This window comes from Pinus tabuliformis, chromosome 2_1, assembly GCF_031772625.1.
Source record: "Pinus tabuliformis cultivar Carrire ecotype Pingquan chromosome 2_1, CPIR1, whole genome shotgun sequence".
Classification (NCBI taxonomy): domain Eukaryota; kingdom Viridiplantae; phylum Streptophyta; class Pinopsida; order Pinales; family Pinaceae; genus Pinus; species Pinus tabuliformis.
This window is the reverse complement of record NC_142299.1, coordinates 938,674,740-938,693,908: the sequence shown is the minus strand read 5'-3', so window position 1 is coordinate 938,693,908 and position 19,169 is coordinate 938,674,740.

Genomic DNA, 19,169 nt, shown 5'->3' with positions numbered 1-19,169 from the left:
GCCTTCAAAGAAGGTCCACAAAATTTACATCCATGATATTCTTTTGTTATAATACTTGTGAAATTATTGTATATAGGGCACATTAGCAATCATGAAGATCAGAAAAATTGCAACGAATTAAATCAATATGTGAAGCAATATTATTACGTATAGAAACAAGTAAATAAAAATGTGATTTAGGAGAGAAAACTCCTAATCTCGGATAATCATGTGTGGTGTAAGCACATATGTGATACAACATAAAACTCCTCCCTATAGTGATAGATATTGATACATCATATACATGGATCCCTTCCCATAATTCCTTCAATTCATCTATCAATGATTGTAAGTAGACATGCATGTTCTTCACTTGTCTTCTACTATATACTATGAGATCCAACATAAGATGTTCAATATTAATCGACAACCATGGGGGAATATTATTATTGATCACTACTACAAGCCAAACAGAATAGTTGGTGTTTTGGGGGGAATATGGATTGATGCCATCCATGTCTATGCTAATTTGTAGAATTCATACTTCATCCATGAATTTTTCGGGCCATGTATCCACTATATGATTCATCGATATTGAACTTGTTGGGATTTGGATAACTCCTAACTCACTTATGTGTGAGGCATGCAATCCTTGAAACATATCTAATTCTTTGCAATGAAGGATCCTTTGAATCCTTGGTATTATAGGCATGTGCCTCATTATCTTATGAGTGGGACCATCTAATTTACCCTTTTATTTTTTATGGTACCTCTCATGCCACATTTCAGACATATATCTTTGTCTGCATATTCTCCTCCATATAGAATACAATCATTCATACATGCATGATATGATATGTACTTAGTATCCAACATTTTCAAAAATTGCTTTGCCTCTTCGTAGCTACTAGGAAAGACATTATCACTCAAATAAACTTATATTTCAATAACCTACAATTGGTGGGAAATATAGATGTACAATGTCAATATTTGTGTTCATAAAATTGGCCATTTTTAATGTTTATTGTGTGACAAGATTTATCAAAAGATAAAGGAATTGACCGTGGTCAATTACCTCAATATTTCTAAGAAACATGCATTCGACATGCCAAACGTTTCTTTCAAGTTGTATAGTAACATTGTTTTCCCTAGCTAGGTAGAATTTGACTACTTGTCAGGTCCAACAAGAGGGGTGGTGGAAGCAAATTTCAAGATTTTGAAAAAGGTATCAGTGATATGAGCATCATCCCCTAGCTCAGTGTTATAGAATGCATCTAACAACATTATATCCATGGAAATCGTATCATGTAAGTAACCGTCCATACCAACCACTATTTGATTACCTCTATTTCCAACTTGTGATGAAGAACTATTATTATCGTATTCATTCCTAATTGATGAATCTAGATGCAGAGGGAATTGAATAGGTGGTTGATTCAACCATTCTTGGTATGCTTGCTCTTCGATTTTTTCTCTTGATGCAGAGTTCTCTCAATTTGACATGGTATTGGGGTGCACCGGAAGATGGTAGGTGGGTATCTCATCATCACTAGAATCATAAATTCAAAAAATATTGAATATCAGCAAATCAATGATATTAGTAAGAATTATGCAATTAGTTTGTTGAAATTACATTATACCAACAATTATTACCATCGTTGACCCAAGATTGTCGTTGGAAGATGGAATATTACAATTGGAAGAGTAAAGATGTTGTCCATTTTCATCTACCATCTACTTGCGATATGCTACTCCTGATAAAATCTTTCAACATTTTTGAACTGGTGGAATATTTTTTGCATCTGAACTTGATTCTAACTCAGCGTCCTGCAAATTTGGATACATTTTTATTAAAATTGAGATGGATAAAAATAAATAAATTGAATTAGATAATCGAAATATAAATAAAATATGAACTTACTCGAGATGGAAAGGGAGAACTACGTGAAGGACTTTGATCAATATGGAATGAGCTAGAAATTGAAGAATTGGCCATTTGATATTATGAGATGTTCTCCCTTCATTTGAGAAAAATCAACAATATTTTTTTGTGTACATACCTAAAATTAATTTTGAGAACCATACCACAATTTGAATTTCAGTATAGTTTTCAAGCCATTTTTTAACAATATGGAAACTTTAAGTGGAAAATGTATACTATGAACTACTATAACTCATGTGGATGCATCCTAAAGGACAATATGAGATGAATATGCCATTTTATGTGAAATAAAATTCAAGTAACTTTTAAAACATTTCGGTGCTATTGTAAAACTTACCGCACTGATGCATTTAAATAAAACCACATGGATGCACTAAAATAATAACTACACTAGTTTCCTAGATTTCTAAAATAAAAAATGAATTCTATCATATTAGTGAGTTAAATAAATTTAGCACACCGATAAGTTATCTTAATCGATGTGTATTACTAGTAAACACATTGGTGCTTTTTACTAAGAAACGCACCAATGTTCCCAAAAGAAAAAATTAAAAAAATGTTAATTTATTTTTTCAAATTGAAAAATGAGCGGTAATTGATTTTTTGAAATCTGATTTCATAAAATCTTTTAAATAGAGAAAATTCATTCACTATTTCATTATTTTTCTCAAAATTTCAAGGGAACAATTTGCAAGAGAGACATACTGGGAGCACTATGGAGTATAATAATACTTTGGAATAGAAAATTTATTTAGAAGATCCGAATTTGAAACGTATGGTGATTCACTAAAAACCCTACATCATAAAAATTTGAAATTTGACTGTTGATTTTAGTAATAAATTTTTTACAATTTTTGTTAGATTTAATTAAAGATTTAGAAAATAAATAAAAACCCTGCATAGTAAAAATTTCACTATTGATTTTACTAATAAAAAATTTTACAATCTCTATTCCTATTTAAATTGAATTAAAATCCATTAAAAAAAAAAAAACCTTCAATACATAGCTTAAACCCTTGCTTCTTTTTGCTTATTTAACTGTAAAATTTCACCTTAGGGTTTAACTCCCTCTACCACTTCACAGTTAGGGCTCCTTATTTTAGGCATTTTAGACTTAATGGATTTGTGTTACTATATATAATGCATTTGACATATAAATTATGGAGACCATTTATTGAATCGAATCCAAATTGTGTTGGCCCTATCCTTTTTTTTAAACGAAATCTATTTATCAGTCTGCCCTATGTAGTATAACACATCGGTATGCCTCTGAATAACACCATTAAATCCGAAAAAAATGTGTTTCATTTTTTTATGTTTTTTTTCTTACTGTGATGGTGGTTCTTTTATCATTACATATAACACTGTCATAATTTTAAGTTATTAAAATAAAATAAAAAAATTCGGTGCCGGTGTGTTTACTAACTTAAACACACCAATGTGTTTATGCACATAAGTGCACCAGTTACCAGACCTCTTTTCAGCTGAAAATTATTTGATGTATTTATAAAATATACTTAATGGATTTTGTATTGAATGGTACAGGTTGTACATTGATAAAAAAAAAAATTGAGAAGTGATCAAGTAATAGAAATTTCGATTGCCACAATGATAGAACATCCTAGAAAGAAGAAAAGACAATATCTTTGTAAATTCTTTCTAAAATTAATATGATAGAACTATGTGTAAGTTTAAATAATATGTATTGGTTAGGTTCTATCATGCAAATCCCCAAAATGAGGAAGCTTTATAAGGTTCTTTCTTATCTAAATGCAGAAAAGAATAAAATCTTGATGGAAAGATTGCAGAAGGATGAATCAAGTGAATGAGAAAATACTATTCAATATGAGATTTTTTTTTTTGAATTTTCATGAATGATATACTTAGGAATATTATATACCATGTTTTAAACAATCTATTATTTCACATATGTTTAAATTTCTACAGAGACCAACAATGAATGAAAAAGGAAATGTAAATGATGATGAATTGGTGCTTAGCTCACTTGGAGTGGTGTTAGACGTTAATCAAAGGTGGAAGAACTTTTACAAAACTATGATGGATATAGTCGAATGACCATATATATGTAACTTCCACTTATATACAGAAATCAATGAAATGATTCCAAGGACCAAGTTATAATTAAAGTATAGGAATTGTTTCCAGAGCAATGGTCAATGAGACTTATTAGACTTGCACTAGAAAAAACATACAACAAGAAAAAATAGTCATTCAAAAAGTAATATTCCTAATTAAAATTCTTTTCTAGAATTATATGTATATATTACTAAAAAATATTCATTTATTAATATCAATTTTATTATTTTTAGTTTCCATATATTAATATAAAATTAGTTTATTACTTTTTCACAAGGATTATGTTGGCATTGATGTGTGTTGCAATGTTGTAGGTGTGTTGTTGGTTAGCATTGAGGTCAACTTGGTTACTTGGATTGTAGATGTCGGTTCCTGCTACAGGGTTTAGAGTTGAGGAGCCTTTTTTAATAGGCCTCCATGTCTGGGATCAGGTCCGCATGTTGATGCTATGATATATAGGGTTTGGATAGGACTTGATATGGATGTACAAGTGTTGGAGGATGTCTAAGAAGTACTAGAGTTACATATTGATGGTAGAGATGTCATGGAGAATTTTAATGGACCAAATGTTTAGTATGGTTGTTGGTTGGCATCATAGTCAACCTAGTTTAACTTGTGATGATGATAGTGATATGGCAGTTACTTAGTGAAGTCTTACAGAGGTATCAGTGAATTCTAGAGGTCCTAAAGAGGTTTGTCAAGCTCTAGAAGAAGGTTGAGTTGGGTCTGAGCTGATTTGACTGAGTTTTGACCGTCCTCTGCCCTAGTTGCATGGATGATGGGTCATGGGAGTGAATTAAAAGATCCAATAGCTGGAAGACAGGCATATGGGAGTGACTAAGGAGCTCCAGTCAAATCTAGCCTATGTTATGCATGCCATCGAAAATCTTCATGATAATTTCCTTACATTCCTCGTGCAACTCAGTTAATTTCATTAATATGGCAGAGTTTCTAATTATATTTTTCCACAAAATGGTTCAATCAAGTCATGGGGTCTCTAGAAGTTGATCAATTTTGAATATATCAAAAGGCTAGTGTATTTAGTGGTTGATCTGGTAAAGAAACCTATCTCAACCAAATCTAAAGTGTGTGAAAAGAATTGTTTAGTGGTCCATAACCTATAGCATTTACTAAGTAACTCAACACAGAAAATTATAAATAGAGGAAGGCATTGAGTCTATTTTTTTGGTTTATTAAGTGTGAGAGAGCATGCTGTTGTGAGGGCCTTAAACATGAGTATAGATTGAAACAATTACTCATTTGTTTTGGAGAGTTATATCAAAGCATTGTGTGCAAAAATCTGAGATAGAGTTGAGAAAAAGATTCAGAATTTATGTGTTGTTTGTGGTAAAAAAATTCTACCTTGTGGTGTGTTTGAGAGTAGTGTATTAGTGTGAGATGAACTAAATAATTTTCCTCCTCTAGGTCAGTGTTTTGATTTATATTTTATGTGTAGAACAATGGTGTTGTTAAATTTCTCATGTTGAGAAATTTGAGAACCCAGTTTGAAAATATATGAAACGTGGTTCACATGGAGGAATCGAAGGAATGGAAGCTTTGGAGTAGATAGTGATTGGGAAAATTTGATTGAAGGAACAAAATTCTTCATCCAATATAGGTCAGATTGTCCAATGGAATTTTAGTCAGGATCGTTGGTCATAGGAGCTTTGAGCGAATGGTAGTCCGTAGATCTATGAGAGAAACAAATTTCTTGTTTGATAGGTGCCAGTATAATGTCAATGAATTCGAGTCTGAATTCTTATGCATGTAAGCTAGTCCATGTAAAATTTCCTCAACAAGTTAATAAAAGAATTAAGTAGCACCTCAATAGCAGTGTGGTTTTCTCCTGAAAGGGTTTCCATGAGAAATACTTTTGTTCCTATGTGTGCATGCTTGTGTTGATATTTCTCATGGTTATTATGATTTGAGTTTATTGTTTTTTTCATATTCAGTTAAGCTAATGTTCTGACTATGCATGGATATTTGATATTGGGGTAAAAAGTTTTAAAATTCATATAAAGGCCATCATTACTAATTCACCCTCCCCCCTTTGAGTAGTGATATAGCTTCCAACAATTGGTATTAAAGCTGGTGCTCTTCAATGAAGCTTGATTTCTTGTAGAGTAGATCATGGATCATGGCCAGAAGCAAGAAGAGGATGTCTCAAAAGACAAAGGGTTTGAATAAGGAAAAGATCCATTCCATTGAAAATGAAACAACAAGTTCTGAAATATCATCCAAATACGTTGTGTCACGAGGTCATATGTTGAAAGCATTTTTTAATTATGAGTCTTTTGATTCTACTAAGTTAACTAGTGAAGAAGAAAATGATGTTCCTCATGTTAAGGCTCCTCAAGTGGATAAACTAATTGTTTCATGTAGATATCATGAGAAACTATTGTAAATTTGTGATGAAAAGGAGAAAAAACTCCAAGAGGAGCTCACTACCTTGAGGACACAACTAGTTGACTCAAAAATAATTGAAGAAGTAATGTGCAACAAGTAAAAGGAAAATAAATATTATGTAGAAGAACTCGAAAATGTAGTAGATAAATTATGGAAAAAAATTGAAGAAAACAACTAGCAACTTGAAAAGGTTGGGAGTACATAGCAGTGAACAGATCTAGCTCTAACCTTCAAGGATGTAGGAAAGACTAACATAATAGAATCAGAGAAGCCTACAATCAAGATTGTGAGTATCCATGAGAATGTTGGAGAAAAGAGGTAGCAAATTCATCATCAATAGCAAAGAAGAGATTCAAAAGGAGATTATATTTCAATAAAATCATACACTCCAAGAGTTTATAGTAGCAGAGTTCAAAGGACAAATAAGAACTTATTTTCCCCTTTGTTGAAGGAGATTGAGTGTTTCAATTATCAACAGTTTGGAGATGTGGCAGCTATTTGTAGCAATAAATTAGACACATCTATGTAGCAGCTTGGACATCAAAGAAGAGGATCTTATTTTAGGTATACAAGTTTGTTTAATGGTTTATGTTGTGCTTGTAACATTTTTGGCCATAAGGCCATTGATTGCATATATAGTATGAGAAGATGGAAATATAACATGAGCAACAAAAGGTCAGATCATTTGGCTTCTTATCTTGGTCAGGTAGAATGTTATATGTGTAACAAATTTGGACACATGGCCAAGGATTTCCATATGCCTAGATTGATGAGACCATTGGTACAAAAGTAGCATCAAAAGAAACATGCACAACAAAGGAACCAAGTAGGCGCTATGTGGAAGAAAAGGGAGGAATATTTAGGAAAGTATGGTATTTCTCTTTGTTCATGTGATTAGGATGATAAATGGTATATTGATAGTGGATGTTCATATCATATGTTAGGAGATGAGAGAAAAATTCACTTCTTGAAGAGAATCAGAAGTGGTCGTGTTGTTGTTGAAGGGAGTGAACCAACGAAAGTACTGGGAAGTGGCATGGCCAACCTTGGGGAAAATAGGACCAATGCAGAAGATATATGGCTCATTGCCAGTCTTAAGCACAATATTCTAAGTGTGAGATAAATGGTGGATGGAGGTAAGGAGGTGGTATTCAAATCCAAAGGTTGTTTCATCCAAAAAGAAGGATCAAAGAGAGTGATAGCTAAAGAAGTCAAGACACCTGACAATGTTTATGTATTGAAGGGAAGAGTAAGCAAAGAAAGGAGATCAAAGAATTCATCTTCATATTCATATTTAAAGTAGAAGAGATCAACTCATATTGTAGTCTTCTCTTCCATGATAGATATTTTAGACTCCAAAATGAATGTGAGGCCTTCATTGGCTTAGGGGGACTATATCGTACATCTTGTTTTTCATGCAGTTAGGATGTGATGTTAATGCAACTTATCTCTTTAATTGTAATTTATTGATAATGGATTTTAGCTACTAATGTTGTCTTTCCTAAGGTTATTATGATTAAGAGATTTTGTATTGTGATGAGTGGAGATGGCACATGTTCAGGGGGAGAATTTCATATGCTTCCAATATTTTCTGTGGTCTTGATTGCATCATGGCTCCTTGGAGGAGTTTACTATATGTTCCATGTTATGTGTTTATTTGGCATAAGTCTATTGCAGGAGCTTGTATTTTGTTTATGCATGGATCGTATGCATCCCATATGAGTTGACATGCAGATGGCATGTATTATGCATCTTGGTGTGATTATATTATGCATGTGATGTTTCTATGGAGATTTGTATGATGGTGGATGATGTTGATATTTCTAAGTATGGTTGTTGATGTGATATTGTTGTTGTCACTAAATCTTGTTGCTATTGTCAGTTTAGTTTATATTGCAGAGATTCATGCTCCATATGATTATTATTGTTTCTACTATGTCTGACTATAGAGAGTTGATATATTGGGCTAATTGGTGTGCTATATTTCTAATTCATGGTGCTGCCATATGTTGTCGATTCATAATACTATTGATACATGATATTTTTGGGTCACTGTACATTACTTTGTGTCGGTAATTACTATTGCTAATATGTGATTCCATGGTTGATGATTTGGAGAGGCTGATACATGTCTCTTATGTTATTTATATTGACATTATCTTACTGCCATAAAGAGGACATGTGGTTGATCATATGCTCTATGTACTTGCATTATGACATTGTATTAGACATGCATTGATGAGAGGATTTTTATGATTTCCATGCATAAGAGAGTCTCATTCTTGTATGTTTTATGCATAACATTGAGATACATGTTTTTCATATATGTATAATGAGTTATGAGAGTTTATGAAACTACCTATGGGCTTTTAGTAGTTTTGGTACAACCATGTATTTCATGTATTATTCACGTATAATCTCACTCTTATCATGGAGAGACTATCTAGAGTCATGTATGCATTGAGAGAGAGTCATGTGAGTCATGGTTAAACCATATGTATAGCCTTACTGATGTCATTGTACAATCATATATCATCTTTTATAGCCATGTAATAAGTCTATGAAGGCCTGTACTCTATTGCATATCATTTGGTCGTAGTATTTGGTCCATGTGGAGTGACCTCTTGCATATGGCGAGGAGGCATTGGCAATGATATATATATATATATATATATATATATATATATATATATATATATATATATATATATATATATATATATATATATATATATATATATATATATATATATATATATATATATATATATATATATATATATATATATATATATATATACACATATACATATATATATATATATATATATATATGTATATATATATATACATATATATGTATATATATGTATATATATGTATATATAGATATCTATATATATGTATACATATATATACATACATATATATATATATATATATATATATATATATATATATATATATATATATATATATATATATATATATATAGATATATATCATTTCATATTTAGTCATGGCGATGTTTGCATTCAATGGAGTATGGTTGGTCATGCTATTGTGGCACTATCATCATGTATTTGTTTCCACCATGTTTTCCTCAGAGGATGTTATAGTTTCTCATTGAGATAGGTGTGAGAGATGATTATTTCAGATAATCATTGTTTCTCATGAAGTACGAAATTTCTGCTACTGGTTAGTACATTGCAGAGAGGATATATTTGTTGTTTTTCCTTTAGAGTTGGTTGGATATATGTTATTGCTGCTGTAGATTTGATCAGAGTTGCTACTGCTTGTTGGTCACATTATGTTGTTACTACTATGTGTTGGTCATTTGATCTATTGCTACTATTATGAAATGGATTATGCTCCTACAGCTTCAGGAGAGAGAGCACATGTTTTATTTATTGTTGTTGCTTCTTATTGTCATGTTTCCTTGGCAGTGAAAGAGTTTATTGTTGTTTTCGATAGGAAATGTTTACTGCTGCTCTAGTGTGTTTTTTATTGGGCATATCTTGTGCCTAGGGGGATTTTATTGCACATATTTTTAAGTTATGTGGGAGAGTGTTGTTGTATTTCATTCTTGCACTTCATTTTTCATCACCTTCTTATGATTTTGAGTGGAGTTTATGTTTTTGTTGATGGAGCCCATTACATGGAGAGGAGCATATATCATTTTCCTTTGACACGTTTAGCCCTTTTAGATTAATGTAAAAGGGGGAGAATGTGAGGATGAGGATCTATTTCAGAGGACAGTTTCAGATGATTATTTAAGTTGGGGTTTCCATCAATGTAAAACAGGGATATTGTTCACATTGATGTGTGTTGCAGTGTTGCGGGTGTGTTGTTGGTTTGAATCGATGTCAACCTGGTTACGTGGGTTGTAGATGTTGGTGGATACTACAGGGTTTAGAGTTGAGGAGCCTTGATGATTATGCCTCCAAGTACCATATTAGGTCCACATGTTGATGCTATGATATATATAGGGATTGGATAGGATTTGAGAAGGATGTATAGGTATTCGAGTATGTCTGAAAAGTACTAGAGTTGCATATTGATGGTAGAGATGTTGTGGAGATGTTTGATGGCCCAAATGTTTAGTATGGTTGTTGGTTGGAATCATATTCAAAATAGTTTGACCTTTTATGATCTTAATTATATGGAAGTGACTTGGTGAAGTGTTGGAGAGTTGTAGGTGACTTCCATAGCACTTCCATAGGTCCTACAGGGGCTTTTCAAGCTCTAGAAGAAGGTTGAGGAGGATCTTAGTTGATTTGGCTAATTTTTGCCATCCTTTGCCCTTGTTGCAAGGATGGTGGGTCATGGGAGTGACATAATAGATCCAGTCATTGGCATACAGGCTTGTGGGAGAAACTAAGGAGCTCAAGTCAAATCTAACCTATGTTACACATGTAACCAAAATTTTTCATGAGCATTTCTCCGCATTCCTTGCACAACTCATCTAATTTCAGTATTATGGCGAATTTTATGATTGGAATTTTCCATAAAAAGGTTGAATAAAGTTATGGGGTATCTAGAAGATTTTTAAGGTTGAGTTTATCAAAATGATAGTAGATTTAGTGGTTTATTTGGTCAAGAATCCTATCTCCACCAAATCTGATGTGTGTGAAAAGAATGGTTGAGTGGTTCATAACCTGTAGCATTTATTAAGTTACTGAACACATAAAAATTATAAACAAAGGAAGGCTTTGAGTCTATTTTGTTGGTGGTTTGAGTGTGTGAGAGAATGCCATTGTGAGGACCTTGAGAGTGAGCATCAACTGCAGAAATTTCTCACATTGTTTTGTAGAGTTATATCAAAGTATTGTGTGTAGAAATATGAGATAGAGTTAAGAAGAAGATTCAGAATTTATGTATTGTTTGTGGTAGAAAATTGGTAGCTTGTGTTGTGTTTGAAAGTATTGTTTTGGTGTGAGAAGAAGTGAAGAAATTTCCTCCTCCAGGTCATAGTTTTGATTCATATTTTATGTGCAGAATGATGGTGTTGTTGGGTTGCTCATGTTGAGTGAATGAAGAGCCCAATTTGAAAATTCATGAAATATAGTTCGTATGGAGGAAGAGAAGGCATGGATGCTCCAAAGTAGACAGTGATTTGGAGGATTCAGTAGAAGGAACAAACTTCTCCATTTAATAGAGGTTGGATAGTGCAATGGATTTTGGGTGAGGATTGTTAGTCATGGATGATTCCACCAGATGGTAGTCCATAGATCTGTGAGATAAATAGTTTTCCTATCTCATAGGTGCTATCATACTGTGAATGAAGCCGAGTCTTCCAGATTATGAGTGTAAGCTAATCCATGTAAAATTTGTTCAAAAAATTAATAAAATAATTGAGCAACATAGCAGCACCAGGGTGGTTTTCCCTCAAAAGGGTTTCCAACAGAAATACTTGTGTTCTTATGTATGCATTTATTTATTTTTATGTTTCTCATGGTTATTAGGCTTTGAGTTTATTGTTTCTTTCATATTCAGTTAAGATAATGTTGTGAATGTGCATGGCTATTTAATATTGTGGAAAAAAGTTTTAAAAATGATATAAAGGCCATCACTACTTATTCATCCCTCCCTCGCCCCCAAGTAGTGATATAATTTCCTATAGATTATGAAAATATCAAAAAATCAACAAGATGATATCTGAAACATGCCAGTAGGAATGTCCAAAAATGTCTACAATGAAATGGTCAATGAAATGGACATAATTTCATCACAGAAGGAGCCATCTCAATAGCAACGTCCTTCAAATGTATGTAATCATTGAATTTCTCTATTAAGTATATATAAACAAATAATTTAGCATTAAATATTAATTTTCAAGTATTTTCTTGCATAAAAGAAAATGAAATGGAACCCATTGAGCACATAAACAGGACAATAAGGAAGAAAAGGGTCGATATCAAAGTTTGTGAGTAATTGTTAATATTCCTTTATAAAAGCTTAAGATTCATTTTTGTATATTTGAAGTTGTTTTAGAATAACCATCCTCGAATGTCTTCAAATAGGGCTAATATATAAACAAGAGTGATCAAAAGAATTGATTGACATTGGGTTAAATATGGGTTGTGATTATATGTGGGCATATCAAAAATTAATTGTGGAATTTATAATTGTTTTGATCCTCCGAGTTTATAATTAATAGAACAAAAAAACCTTTATATTAAATATATGATTTATTATGGGGTGATTTTGGGGTATAAAACGTTCATGAAATGAAGTATAGAACTGCGCCAATAGAAGAGTTATTGATCAAAGGCATGAGATTTGGCTTACAAATAATGTGTATAGTTCAAGACTCGATTCTTGCTATGGTACATTGTTTTTTGATTTATATTCATGTATATTATTTATTTAAATTTCCATTATTCTCACTAATGTATATACACTCATTACACTTTTTTTTTTTAATGTTTGTAGATGGAACTTGAAGAAAATGAAAACAATCGATGCAGTCAACAAAAAAATTGTTCAAATAACCCAAGCCATGGAAGTAGCTCAAGGACTATCTCCAGTTGCAATGAAGAATGATGATCTATTTGGATATCAATGTACGCTATTATATTTTTTGAAATAATTATTTGTGAAAGTAGATTATATTTTCTTTAATGTATTGGACATAGTGTCCCAATTGAAGGACAAGGGGTTACCAATAAATATCCCATTTTGTATGACAAAGAGCCTCTTATTAATATGTAATAAAATACATTTTAATTTATTCTATTGCATTTTCCAAAGTTGTTATGGAATGTTACACCACTGATTAAATATATGGATGATTAAATATTATAATGAAGCTATGTGAAATATGATGATATAACGAATTAATCAAAACATCATACATAAATGCACTAATCAAAATTTAATTTAGAGGAATATTGTTGTAAGCTATATGTTGATTTTCCAATGAATAACAGATTTTTAAAATCACAATAATTTCATTTCCATAGGTCGATGTTTCTAAGAAAGATAAAATGGATAGTAGGACTAGGTATATTAATGTGCACCACTCTGAATACAAGTCTTTCAACAACAATATTTATAATAGTAAAAAATGGTATCAGGGTGCGTTTGTACATACAAGAGCTCAGTGTGTGTGTCAAATCAATACACACTAGGAAGATATACATTTCATGCACCAGTGTTATTGGCCTTTAATGCATCAGTGCATCGTTACCATTAACGCATCAATGTGTTAGATTACATAAAAGCACCGGTACTGGAAGATATTTTTCCTGCCCCCGTGCCTTTTGTGAAAAGCACAACATCGGGGCTTTTGCAAACACATAAGCACTGGGAAATTATACTTTTCAAGCATCGGTGTTGTTTTCACTTAGCACCCTGGTGCATGGTATCATATATTGTAAGACCTAATGCAATTTTATCATGAAAGCACCTAATCTTTCATAAAACCAACACCTCAATGCTTTTTAGAAGACATAAGCACTCGGGTGGTATACTTTTTAGGTATTAGGGATGTATACTTTTCAGGCAATCGGGTGTTTTTAGAATACATAAGCACAAGGGCGATATAATTTTTCAGGCATCAGAGTTGTATGCATTCAATGCCCCCATGCATAGTATCATAGATTGTACAAACTGATGCTTTTTTATTATTAAAGCACCGATGCTTTTATAAAGTTAGCACACCAATGTTCCAAACATTTATCTCTAGACCTAGTTCTTTTGTTTAAATTTACATCACTTGTTCTTCTATATTGGTAGCACACCAATGTGATTTATTCAGTAAGCACACCACTAAGAAAACATCTGCTAAAACCTCGACTACCCAGATTTTTTTAGTTGTGATGAAGTTTCATTATCATCCTTGATAAAACATATGCTACCACAAACATATGTTGTATCATAGGGTTTTTTTTACATTTTTTTCCAATTTTATAACACTAAAACCGTCTATTATAACAACCACTACACGGAATTTTCCTTTCAATGTATGGTCGGGGCCTATTGGACCCTTCATTGTTGAATTGATAAATTTTGGCTAGACACCAATGGAAAAAAAAGAGGGAAATAGAATATAAAAAAAAGGCCATTCCAAGTGGATAATTTTTTCGAAATAAGGGAGTGAAATGGGAAAAGTGATCACCAATAAAGATAGTTGGAGCCTTAAAAGTTATCTAGCGAGTGTGAGGTGGCTTTGAGTTGTCAAAAGGATCAAACTTAAATCTATCAAGAAATTGAAAGAGCTAAGATAGACTAGATTGAAAGTCTGAAATTATAAAGGAAGCATGGGATAAAGATGAGAGAGAGATATAGATAGAAAAGGGTCAAAATGATGCCAAGATTTAGTTTCACTTTGAAATTTCCATTTTGTTGTGTTTAATTGTATTTATATGTTAATATCCAATATAATGGTGTACATATTATTTCTAAGTATATGTTGGAGATTTTAATATGATATTTCACTCTCAGATAATATAATAAGGAGATTTTTTATAGGTCGGAATTTCTTGCGTTGTGCATGTGAATGTCTCCACTTAAAATTTTTCTTTAATCTTTTATGTTTTGGATGAATGATGGAATATGTAGATGTTAATTCCATCCACTTTCATTTGAAAACCCCCAATAACGTCTAAAGCATTGGCATGCCTCGATTGATACTTTCTTCCCTTGTGGAGGATTAAATATGCCAATGTTATGTTATACTATGAAAAACTCTTTTGTTGGCACCCTACAGCAAAACCCTAGGTCTCTATCATAAATTTTCACCAACACTTTCTTCTTTGCACCACTTTCTAGTTCCCTTCCTTCTCTATACTCCCAATGATCCAAATCTCCACTATTATGCCTCCTCGGATTCTATGCAACAAATTTCTTTTGAGGTCTTTGGTAAATAATAGGTTCCAATGCAAGTCTCTTTATTTCACCAATGCAAATACCTACCTTCATGGCCTAGTATTCCATCGACGCTTCTCATCTCACCCCTCTTGTATTCAATGCACATGTCTCTACCATCCTGGAAATTTATACATTGTTCTCCTATCGATGTTTCTTAGGAGGCCTCAAATCCCTTTGTATATCTTGTTCTTACATCAAACAGACTAAATATTTTATCGCATGCCTCTTGCTCAATATCTTTCTTGATTTTTTCTCCAAATACGCAACATCCTAGTAGTCCCAACTCTCCTTCTTCATGCCTTATGTTAGCTCCCTATAATATTAGTGTAGCCGCCATATTGTTATTGTTGTGTCCCAAGTTATTGTTCTTCCCCATAGAAGCCCACTATTGTTATTGTTTTTCCCTAACATTAGTATTGTTATGTAGGCCATGATTATATTAAGACCCTTTAGGCTCCTACATATACCAAGGAGATATTTTCATTTGTATCATCCAATAATTGTTCATTTATGTGATGTAAATGGAGGTTTCTCCCTCAAAGAGGCTTATTTTGAAGTCATTGATCTATTTATTTATTTACTTTTATGATCTAGTTACATGACATTTGGTATCAAAGCTCTATATTGTCAATTTTCACTTCTTCAAATAGGTCACCTTGGAATTTTCATTATAAATTTATTTTACTTGGAATCAGAAGCTGAAATTTCTACCATATGGAGAATAAATATTGATGAACATCATGTAAAAATTTTAGATATTAGATCGCCAAATTTTTGGAGACATGGTCCATGGAAGTTAGGGGTTTTGGATGGTCCAAAGTTTTGACTCAAATAGGTGTTCTCAGGAAAATCGTCATAGCTTTCTCTCCGTTCATCGGATTTCAATTTCATAAACTAAAATTTCACAAATGTTAGTTTCGTTTTTATCATTTGCAAGGTCGAAGGTTAAATCAGTGACACATGTCATCCCATACAAGTACGTTCTACTGAACTAGTCTATAATCGGGTCATATTGGGAAAACTGGCATAAATTTACCTTGATGAAACGAATATTAATCTAACTAGTGGGGTTGGAAATACAACGCAAAGATCTACTACATAATGAAATTTTGTACTTTGGAGAGTCTAAATCATAGAGATGCAGTAGTTTCAAGTTCAACCTTATTAACAAGCTCAAAATCAAGTTCTAAAAGGAGTGTATTTTTAAATTTTCATAACTTTTATTTGAAAAAATATGACTGAACTTTTTCAAAGGCCATAGTGAAAAATATATATGATTAATTGGTTCCAAAATCCCCCCCCCCAAAAAAAAAAAAATATACACATATTCAGCCCTCAAAAAGCCCGATTATGATGCATGAATAAGAAGAAATGCAACATGATATATCAAAATTGTGGAAAACATTTCGTTCTCACAAAGAGAAACCAAAAATGAATTGGAAGTGATGAATGTTAAGATGGATGATTTAGAAGAAAAAATAGAAGGGGACATGGATGGTTTAAAGGGGGACATGGAAGGCATAAAACTAGACATGTAAGGTTTGACAAAATTGTTGCATGAAAGGCTTCCTAATGGTGACAAGGTAGTCCTTGAAACTCATGATGAGAAGAAAAGGAATGTGAATCGTGATCTTAGAGACTCTAACTTAGGTATGAAGATCAAATATATTCCAAATATCTATATGAGGAAGTTTGATGAAAATTATCTTGTAACATGGATACTATAGAGGGATCAATTCTTTGATCTACATGATGTTCCCCACACAAAACAGGTACACATTTCATCTTTATATTTAGAACCCAATCAGTTTGTTTGGTAGCAATGGTTTTTTTCTCATAAATCAATTGTCAATTGGGCAATTTTTATGCAAGAATTTGAAGCACATTATGAGGATACAAAGAGCAATACCTTCTTTGGACAATTAAAAGATCTCAAACAAAATGGTTCAATGGCAGAGCACATTAAGAACTTCAAAATATTGAATATCAAGGTAACTAGTATTTTAGAGGATTATATGATTTATGGATTTATAGGGACTTTAAAGGATAACATCGAACATGAGGTTCTCTTTTTGGAACCTAATTCATTAGAAAATGCAGTAATGGTCGTAAGAAAAGTTGAAAGAAAAATTATGTAAATAAGGAGGTCTACCACTCACAACTATAAAGATGGAAGCATTGATCCTAGCCTCCAGCAACCTACAAGGTTGACACCCCAGCAACTAGAGGAAAAAATATAAAAAGGGCTTGGTTACAATTGTGATTGAAAATACACTAAAGGTTATACGTGTTCCAAGAAGAAAATATTTTACATAGATTGTGAAGAGGAGGAATAAAATGAATAAGAAACATCAAAATAAGTGGATATACAGTAGGAACCAACCCAATAGAAAGAAGAAATGAATCTGATAATATATTGTAACGCATTGGTGACAATTACCACTTCTCAAACTATTAGGATAGATGGATATATCAAGAACAAAAAGGTAATAGTACTGATTGATTGGGGTAGTACCCATAATTTTATTGATTGTAAGATAGCCAAGGAATTGAATCGATTTATATATCCAACATTATAGTGTCAAGTGATGGTTTCAAATGGAAGAAATTTAAAATTCTCAAGGAAGTCTCATAATATCAAGCTAACCATGGGGAAATATATATTGAATGCTCTAATTCTTTCCATTCCAATGGGTGGTGTTGATGTTGTATTGGGATTCCAATGATTATAATCTTTGTGGATGATAGCTTTTAATCTTCAAGAACTTTTCTTGAAATTTTTCTCAGAAGGAAATAAATTGAATTAAGGGGCATAACATCGAAACCCAAGAATATAATCAGCTCTAATGGCATGAAAAATATTTTTGAAGAAAGGAAAATGAGGCATAATTGCACAAAGAGAATTGGGAAATCATTCCAAGGTATTTGAGACTCCCAAATGTCTCCCATTTATTTGTGATCATGATCATGCTATTCACTTGATTCGAGGAATTGTTCTGCCAAACATCAAATGTTACAGATATCTCTATGCCCAAAAGTGTGAAATTGAACGTATGGTTTCCGAAATGCTAGAAGGAGATATAATTTAACCTAGCCAAATGTATTTCTCTTATCTAGTAGTAGTTTTTTCACAAGAAGGATGGATCATTGTGTATGTGTCTAGATTATAAAGAGCTCAATAAGCTCACTATTAAAGATAAATTTCCCATTCCTATCATTGATGAATTGTTGGATGAATTCCATGGAGCAATTTACTTCACCAAGTTGGACCTTCGTTCTAGATATCATCAAGTTAGAATGAATACAAAGGACATTACAAAAACAACATTCAGAACTCATGAAGGACATTATGTTTTTTTTCGTCATGCCTTTTGGCCTTACTAATGCACCTTCTACATTACAAGTTTTGATGAATTTCAATTTCAAACCCTTTCTTAGAAGATTTGTGTTAGTTTTTTTTGATGATATACTAATATACAACAATTCTTGGAAATATCATGTCCAACATGTTGACAGAGTGTTTAGACTAATGGAGGAGAAAAAATTGTATGTAAAACTCTCTAAATGTTTCTTTGGGGTACAAGAGTTGGAATATTTAGTTCATATTGTATCTCATGAAGGTGTTAAGTTAAATCCCAATAAAATTAAAGCCAACAAGGAATGGAAAATCCCCACAACCTTAAAGAATATTCAAGGATTTATGGGGTTTATAGGGAATTATGGAAAGTTTGTTAAGAATTATGGGAAAATAGCAACACCTCTAACAACATTACTAAAGAAAGGTGCATCTTTTTGGAATCTAGAAGAAACTAAGGCCGTTGAACTTCTTAAAGAGGAAATGTACCAACCTCTGGTCTTAGCTACATCAAAC